Source organism: Paramormyrops kingsleyae, chromosome 11 (genome assembly GCF_048594095.1).
Source record: "Paramormyrops kingsleyae isolate MSU_618 chromosome 11, PKINGS_0.4, whole genome shotgun sequence".
In the NCBI taxonomy this organism is placed as follows: Eukaryota; Metazoa; Chordata; class Actinopteri; order Osteoglossiformes; family Mormyridae; genus Paramormyrops; species Paramormyrops kingsleyae.
In genome coordinates, this window is record NC_132807.1 from 11646194 (window position 1) to 11656140 (window position 9947).

General features: G+C 40.9%; 1 pseudogene; it reads left to right on the forward strand.

Moving 5' to 3' along the window:
* Positions 1-9101, forward strand: part of LOC111841547 (serine/threonine-protein kinase BRSK2-like) — a 155309-nt pseudogene extending 146208 nt beyond the window's left edge.
* Positions 9102-9947: the final 846 nt, after the last annotated feature.

Consider the following 9947-nt stretch of genomic DNA (forward strand, 5'->3'; position numbering starts at 1 on the left):
CATTCTAAATCATGAAATTGCAGCTCAGGCGGCCATTTATTATGCGCTTCCGAATTTTATCCAGGCAGATGAATGTTGTGGCCGCGCAGAAGAAACCTTTCATCTTTGTTACGACTCTCTCTCTGCTGCAAACTTCAGGCACCATGCATAGCCATAATATTTTATTATACATTTAAAGCAGTTCTACTTCTATAGGAAAGAACCTTATTTGACAATAGAACTTTTACTGGTTTTGGTCAGTAGTTGTCAGGGCCTGTTTTGTGTAAGAGGGTCTCATTCATTTATGTAACCCACAATGGATGCAGCTGTGTTGCATCTGGCTAAGGGTGGGTTTCTCCCTTTCTGTTATTGAAGATGTGTCCTAAGTGGGGATGATTGTAAGACTCTTTTTTTGTATTCTCTACAGACTTGCCAAAAGATCGTGGTTTGGGAACTTCATCAACTTGGAAAAGGAGGAGCAGATCTTTGTGGTCATCAAGGACAAGCCCTTGAGTTCCATCAAAGCTGACATTGTGCACGCCTTCCTTTCAGTAAGGCTTTACGTCTGCATCTTCAGCACTCACGCTCCACGGCCTCCAGCACTCATCTGAACTTGATGCTCTGCTGATCTTTATATAAACCTTTCTTCTCTCTCTCTATTTGGTCAGCAGCTTCAATGCCAGCATTTGATTCAGTTGGACTGCGCAGTTTTTGAAATCTATTATCTATTTTTTTTGCAATTCTATAATGCATTTGTTTGCAGGGTTTCCATTTTGCCGCTGCTACGTCATGTGGGGGTTTGGCACTGTGGCACATTGTAAAGATGTTTTCAGCTGTCTGCTGCTTTTGGAGGAGCAGCAGTATTTGGTGGTACTGTGAGAAGCAGAGGCTTTAAAATGTCGTGTCATGAGTTTGCTGCCATCAGTTATGCTGAACCTCTGCAGAGTGTTTCTTGCTTTAATTGGTTGTTGTTCATTCCAGCTGCCTCCGCACCTTCCGTATTTGCACGTCAGGTCTGGAAGTGACTCTGGCACTTGACAGTATAACTACAAATTAATCAGTTATCTTCTGTTGTATATTAATTTAAAATATTATCCCAAGCCACACTAACAAGCTTCATTGACTGTATAAATATCTTGTCAGAATGTTATTTTGGCAGGTTCTCCTGTTGCCTGTCACCATTTGTGCAGTTGTGTAAGTGATGTTGTTCCCCCCTCCCCCCCCTGGTGTTTGCTTAGATCCCCAGCCTCAGCCACAGTGTGATCTCGCAGACGAGTTTCCGGGCTGAGTACAAGTCCACGACCGGGCCAGCAGTGTTCCAGAAGCCTGTCAAGTTCCAGGTAGACATCACCTACACTGAGAACAGTGCTGCGCAGAAGGAGAACGGCATCTACTCAGTCACCTTCACGCTGCTTTCAGGTAACCATGGGGACTGAGAGAACCCCCCTGTGACATCACTGCTCCTAGCAACAGAGAGAAATGCTGAACTATTTATTCCATTGTCTTCAGCCTGAGATGCCATTTCCTAATATGCTGCCTACTGTAAAGACTCTGCTCCACGGGGTAGCATTGAACTAGACTCTGGAGAAAGAAATATTCTTCAGTATTCACTAGCCTTCTGTGTCTTTGAATCTCCCTAACCAATACTGTAGCACAGACAATCTGCCGATTATTACCCACTTCCATCACCGCAAACTTATTTATTTTTTGTCTGTTTACCAAAGCAAGCAACCCCTTATTAAACAATCTGGTAGAATGATTATTTTTCTGAAGGCAAATTTTGGGATGGGTTACTTTTTATTAAATATGAACTATTAATGACTTAAAAGCTAATGGATGAAAAGCACATTAATAAATATTAAATGTTGTTAAATGTGTCATTATTTGACTCCAGTTTTTTGAGTAAGTTCGGGGTGGATACCTTGTTCATGGTAATGGGACTAACAGCCTCAGGCTGGATTGCCATGCCCTAACCCATCATGCCTCCCCCGGATGCACGGATGCCTATGTGTGCATCCGCTGAATGCTTCCCCACTCATTTTTCACCTGCAGGACCCAGCCGGCGTTTCAAGAGGGTCGTCGAGACAATTCAGGCGCAGTTATTAAGCACACATGACCAGCCCGGGGTTCAGCAACTGTCTGGTGAGTCACACAGGCCTGCACCCCTTCCCCACGCCTCTCCACTTTCTTGCGAGGCATTCTGCACATGCATGCCCACACAGCACGCTATGGCATCGGCGCAGATTGCCACCTCCCCCCACCCCCTGACCACGGTGAAGGGGACGACCCGCACCACCACGCTTCCCTGTCTCCCGCTCTCCTGCACACATCATGAGCCTCCCGTGCTCGCAGCCAACCTGCACTGCCATCTGCCTCACCACTAGGGGGCAGACCCTTTAGTGTTGCACTAGAGGGGCACGTGTGTGTGTGTGTGTGTATGTACTGTATGTATGTAACAGCTACAGTAAATATCCCAAAATAAAAAAAAATCCTATCTATACGTACAAGCTAATTAGACTTTCTTATTAGAGACAAAAACCATTATGGTATAATAATGGATGCATCCTTAATAACAGAGGAATATTTAAGCACTGAAAAAATTAATTTATCTGTAGTTGATGTAGGGACGGTATTTATAACTGCTAGATAAATCTTAAAGATACATCATAGGTTTTTTTTTTTTAATTTGTGTCCCATTAAATGAGTTGTATTAGGTCAGTTTTAGTAGACAGGAAGGTATGTAATGGGCTACCAGAAAAAATTGGGGCTGACAGGGAAGAAGAGAAGAAAAGAAAGGCAAAAAGCATTTGTTTCCAGCCATGTCATTGTTGGGTCAGCATTGCCGATCTAGTATATATGTGCTTGTGTTTCTGGCAAATTTCCTGATAAAAGCCATCGCCCTCTGCTGGACAGTTAAATGAACAATTACCACAGCTCAAAGATCACTGTGAAAGTTAAAATGTAAGTGCCAGTGCAACTTGAAATGCAGCCGGAAAGACATGAGCGAGCAGGTATTAGGTGTGGTTTAAAACACCTGTCTTCCATTTCAAGGTGCTGATCCATAAACATTTTGGGCGGTGTTCTCGAGCTTCTTTAAACATACTTAGCTGCCTCCTCCATCTCATCAATAGCGCAGCAAGCAGCACATTTAAGCTGTTTTTTTGGCAAAGGTGGATGGATACTGCTATCAGGAAGTAATAGGTGCCAGACAGTGCTCACGCCCAACTGTCATCAACGCCGTCTCATGTTACTAAGCACTAGGTTCCGCGACCCCTCCCTCGTCCGCTCATGTCATTCATCAACCTGGTTAGCTCCTAACAACCCTGCTAGAGCTGGACAAATCCCTCACTTCTGAGGATATTAATGTTCACCCCCCGCCTTTGGGCACATGACAGAGAGTCATTCCCACTGATCCATTGCCCTAGTAGAACTAACTGTGCTGGTATTGTGCTGGATTTCAGTCACTGGATTCATCGCTCTGTCCACCTGAGATCAATTTGTGTGGTTGAGATATTTAAAAGAAGTACCTACGGCTGTGCGCTCTGTGAATCAGGCAGATAAACCATGCTGTCCTAAAAAAGCCAAACCTCTGTGTATCAAGACACATACTCAGCATTCAGAAAGATCCATTTGGCAATGGAAATATGGCATTAGTTACACAAGTGTCATTATAAATCAGTACTGCAGGGATTTCTTTTACCAGGTGAGAGTAGAGGAGTGGTATGCTCTTTGTAGTATTATGGTACCGTGTGGCCTAGTAAGATTTCCTTTGGTTATTGTCATATGGCACATGGCATATGTGACATATGGTAATGGATGCTTGTGTGCTGCAATGTATTTGACAAGGAAGATTTAACCTCCAAAACACTGCCAACCTCCCAGAGATAATATCCGACTCAAAGTGACAAGGGAAGAGAGGAAGTTTTTCTTTTTGGGACTGAGCATCGAGCCGTCGAATGAGAACATTTTGGAGCCACCTTTCAAACCTGCCAATTCACTGAGCAGATAACAGCACTTAAAGAACCAGCCAAAGGGTTTCAGCTTTGCCTTTCCTGCGAAATGAGGATTGCTGATGCTCTCAGACAGCCTGAAAACAAGCACGTTCAGGGCTTGACATTTACTCTATAATGCTAGACCATGAACACTCTTTGGAGCTGTCAGGTGGCCAACCTTCCCAGCCCGAACAGGAGCCCTCAGTCTATCCGCCATCTCCCTCTGATCTTAAAATCACATTAAACTACCTGTCTGAACTTGACCTCACATCTGCCCCCTTTTTCTTGTATTGGGCTAGAAATGATCTAAACAGGGTTTATATTTGATCTGCATACAGAATATGCATAGTGGGTAGTTTTTGTGTATTTTTATCCATGTGTGGTCCTAACCATGTACATTGTATGGAGTATAATATAGCTGTACAGACTTTAAGGTCATTGTGAAGAGGACTGAGATGTCATAAAATGATTTCAGTTAAATGCGCTGTTGCTTACAAAGCTTTTAAACAAAAAACTTAAAATATGAGCCATCCATATCGGTCTGTTTCAGTCTGAGATCAAAGAGAGGTCAGCTCTGACAGATAAAGGTCCTGCAGGAGTTTTTATGACTGAGTGTTAGAGTATGGTCCTGAAGGTATGTCTCCATCAAGTGGACAAAGGGATTATTGATCAAAGGAAAACCACAATCAAATTGCAGGCAGATAGACACTTGAACTAGAAGACAAAAGACTTCTGTGATAAATTATTTCAGTACTAAAGCACCAGTAACACTTTTTTTTCTGCATGAACAAACCCAGTGGGATAAACTTAAATTACTGAGGAAAGAAACGGAAGTGGCTAACAATTGGCATGTAGCATCATGAGAGGTACAGTATCATTCACCTGCCACTGGAGACAAGCTGTATGAAAAGAATACAGACTCCTGTACTAAGATTGCGGTATAATCACTGCACTGCACAGGCCAAACATCAGCGGTTTAATTGAGCACTGGTGTGATATTTCTTTGCCTGTAAGCAATTCCCAGATTGGGATTCCCAGTTAGATACTGCGACGGACTGCTGTCTGCATCGTGGCTGGCTGGTCAGTTTGGCAGCAGGGCTTAGGTATATGGCGAAGGTACTGCAATTCACGCGTCAAATGTAAGCCCCATCCAGGCAGATTTATGTGCTCATTTTAAAATTTGTATTCATTAAATTGCCGATTTAATCTTCCCCTATGTAAAGATGAATAAATCAGTTGCCAATCCATCTGAAGCTTGCATGCTGATGAATGCACAAGCTATGGATAAAGTGCTTCAATTGAGGAAAAAAATACTTATATAAACAGATTATTTTGTAGAAAAAATTCCCCTGAATGCTTGAGAGTACTCACAGCTATCTGTAAATATTGGGGTATTTAAAAAGACAAATTTGTTTGGTTCACACACATTATTTTCAGGAAGTATTCCTGCTCTGATAATTTTTTCTCCATATATCTGTATCCAAGAACTGCGTCCTTTCACAGGAAAATCAGGGAGAAAATCAAAGCGTATAAATGGGGACAGTCCAGGGATTGGCTATGATGTAGATAACCTGACCTGGCCACATTTCTGTGTAAATAGCAAAAAGAAAACAGTTGTTACCCCATTATTCTTAGAGGAGCGAGTATTTGTGTCCTGATTTCCTTTGTTTTAGATCCTGCCTCATAATCACTTCTTTCACTGTGAGTTGTTTAGTGCTACAGCCATTTACTTATAATTCAATGCACTGGCCTAACATGTACTGCCAGTGATATTTGTTTTTGCCCCTCAATTTACATCCAAACAGACCCCAACACAGGCATAGAAATTGCTTTTTGTGGTAGAGTTTCTGCCGCCTTTGAAATAATTTTCCCCACAGTGCAATCCATCAGCTTCAGCAGTGCTGTGAAATTCTACTAAGCCTGCACTTTTCCGCTCTATTCAGCCACTGGGGGCCGCGGGGGGCCACGGGACTTCCTCTTGTGTTCTGCAGCATTACATTTCTCCTTTTTATTTCAATATAAGCTTATAATATGCAACATATACAGACGTGAGCACATGAAATGATAGTTAATCGTATCTCTATTCAATTAGAATATTCAGAAACAGATTTAAGGATGAAGATGATGTTGATGATGCTGATGGTGAATGAATGATTTCCTAGTTCTAAATCTGACACTTTTCTCATCTTTCACATTATATTGGATTTTTTCTTTTAATACTATACAGGAGTCAAATCTAATGAAAGGATTGGTGGTGTAACCAATAGCATGAAACCTGGTCATACTTTTCACTGAAAAGCGTCTTATCATCTGCCACATAAGAAGGTACAGGAGGAGGCAAAGTAATTGTAAACTTGTAATGTCACCTGTGGTTCATTTAGCAAACGCACAAGCAGGCAGGCTGGTGAATGCTGAGGCTTTCATTCTTTCAGGCACTCAGACGTCATTGATTGGTATCAAGTCAGCTGACTGAGATTTTCAATTAAAGACATGTACTGGCTGTGTTGTGTAGCACTGGGAAACCTTTCAGTGTTTGTGGGGTAGGAATGATCCAGTATTATCAGTATAGTATGCTGTTACTGTTAAAAAAATGTAAATGAGAGAATGATAGAGTTTGATTTGTATACTGTACTTGATACATCAATGCAGCTATCAGTTTTTAAATAATCTAAATACAAATATTCAAATATGTAGATTCACTTCTCTGTTCATGTAAGGTTATTTATTATAGTACAGCAATTGCATATATATATATATATATATATATATATATATATATATGTTAAGATCCACCCATTCAAAACCTTGTGTTTCTATTCTGAGGTTCAGTGAATTGCGAAATACACTGAGGCAGATTTTAAAACAATTAGCATATGAATATCCATGCTTGTATTTATTTGCCCGACCTTGTTTCTGAGGAGCAGTGGGGTGTGAAGCTTGATTCTGACTGACTGGTTTTACAAGCTGTGCATGATTAATTCATAAAGCTCACACTGTCCTACAGTGCAGATTCTGCTGCTTCTGCTGTGCTTACTTTTCAACCCTCAGAACTCTATAGCTCATCTAGGCTTTCCCATCACAATTTTTAATTCTGTGGTAGAAGCTGTTACATTCTAAAGGCATTGAGTAAAACAATGAGTCACCTGTTCATGTTTGTCTATCATTTGTACTGGACAGTGGTCTATTTTTGATAGAGATCCAGAAGCACAGTGAGTGTACAGAAACTCCTGTGATAAAGCTGGAGTTACATTTGGTCCAAGTGCAGTGAGCATGGAGGGTTATCTACTGTACCACTATAACATTATAACAATATTTATCAACCATATTAATAGTCATATATTGTGCAAGTATATATTGATCTATATTGATGAAGGTCTGCCTAAAGGGTCTGTGAATTCCACCCTTTCTAAATCAACCCCAGGTTACAAATGTCAGTCAGATCTCCAAGTTTGATAATCAGCCCCCTAGTGGTGGTGGTTGGTAGTGCTTTAACTGTCCAATTACATTTTGTCCCAGAGATTTACTTATACAATATTGATGTGCTTATAGTTTAAACATAAAGTTTAAATAATACATGAAATCTTGTTTAAATTCCTGCTTTTTTAGTCAGAATTTCTGTTAGTTATTTCGCATTACTGTACTCTAACAATACCTGTGTAATGAATAATTGTAACTGCCACTTCAGACAGAGGGCCTTTTAAGTAAAAGTCTTATGGTTCAAAATGGAAAAATGGTGTAGGTATAACGGGCTGGTATTCAGTATGACATAAAGTGCCCTTGCTTTAGACAGCTAATACATTTTGGTGTTTTTCAAAGAAGTTCAGGTCCCTTAGTTTTCTCGACGTGGAGAAATTTCTCGGCAATGAAGGGCAGTGCTGAAATCTCTGGGAAAGGCTGTATTAGGACCCCGAGATTTCACCCACAGCTCAGCTTTGTGCATGGACATCATGTGCTGCCAGGTAAAACTGAGACTCTGAAGCCTCCCCCCCACGGCTCAGTTAAGCTCAGTTCTCTAACAAACATTTACGGTAGATTTCCAGCTACCATCTTATTAAATTCGATTTGTGTTACTTTTCACATAGATCTATAACCACAGGATGGTTTTTTATGGACATTAACCAGTTTTGTAAACCAATTAGTTAGTTGATAAAGGCTGAAATTGGTCCATATGTAAAATTAGATCCACATAGAGCAGAAGCTGTGCACTTCAGTCTGGAATATGGCTTTGAGTCTCTCTTTTACCCTTGCTCTCCTTCCCTCTCATCACTCTACTCTCTTTTGTGAATCCCATTATTCATTTGTTTGTTCTCTCTCTTTTTTTCTTTTCTTTTCTTTTCTTCCCGTTTTTGTACCTAGGCAGCCCATTGAGTAACTTCTTTGACGTAATTAAACAACTTTTTTCAGACGAGAAGAACGGCCAGGTGGCCCAGCCGCCGGGCACACCCAGCAAGCACTCCTCAAACAACAAGAGACATGACCCCGAGGCTAATGACTATGGGCTCTAGAGGGGAGTCTAAGTGCTCCGCAGTCAAAGACAAGGCAAAGATGGTGACATCTATTGGGACACCAGAGCAGCCTTAAAACAAAAAAAGAAAAACAATGTAGCAGAAACTAGATTTAGGCCATAAAATCCGTAGAAATCCAGTACAAGTGCGTAGATAGTCCGAGTCCAACAAATTGTAAATATCAGCCTTCTTTGGATATTGTCTATAGACAAAGTTTTGTATTATTGAATTGCTGTACATAAATACATAAATGAATCAAATATTTTGAGAATAACCTGTAGATGCTCTCACTCCGTACCTTATACCTCCCCGCATTCCTCCCACCCCTTGCCCCCCCCCCCCCAGTAAGAAAGCCCCTCTTCGCCCGAGGCACTCTGTCTACTTCACCTGTGAGTCTGTCTCTTCTTCTGCTAACATTTGTGATAACTGAATTTGTTTCTACCAGGAATTATCCAGAAAACTTGTTAGAGCTCAGTTCCTGCTCCTCGCCAAGTATGGTGTGAGATGGATGCTAGCTGGCGGAGACGCTATTGTCAGCGAGTGGTCGAGTTCCTGAGGAAATGGACCACTTATCATTCTGATGCATAAACTCCAAACTGCCCCCAACAGCACTGTCTGGGGACCCACCCACCCTCCCATCGCCGCTAACCCCATGCGAATGATGAATTTTAAACTGAGCCTCTCAGCCACGTTCCTCCTCATTTCCATAATGTCTCCATAACATAAGCGAACTCTGACACATCCAGAGACTCTGGGATGCTGTATAATAACAAGGAATGAGCTGATTAGAAGCGCAAACAAAAAAATGCATAAAATAAGACAATGAGAACTGCAGGAGTTTGTCGATGGTGAACTTGGACGCTTGCTGAATTAAATTGATTTTTTCTTTTAATAGACTGTGAATGGGTTTGAAACCATGCTGGACTAAACATGATTGCTGCAAATGGACTGAAATCATTATTTCAGACGTTTAAGGGTTTTAATGTATGGTGCTAGGAGAGGGATTTTTTTTTGGGGGGGGAGGGACACACAAATGAATGATCTATTCTGTTGTACAGATTGAATATGTTTCTTATGTAAAGACGTCTAGCTGTACCATTGTTTATGTGTAAAGCCAGGAATGAAAATTTTGTTGCCATGTCTGCATCCAGCATCTCATTGTGAAGAAAATAATTTTAATTTTCTTTGTAAACTATTTTGTCAGTGTTATTTGCGGTGACTGGGCAATTTGCAACCAAACTCAGAGATTTTTACCCCTTCCCTTATTTATGATTTTTATTCCAATGTTGTCTCTTTATTTATTATGAATTCTATGAAAACTGTTTACATTATTTATTTACATGGTATTACTTTCACATAACCAGGGAACATCCACAGGCATTTCTTTATTTCCAAGTTTTATGAAAAAAGAGGATGTGTAGTGTATGTTAAAATAAATAATTTACCCGTAAATTAAAACTGTAGACTAGCC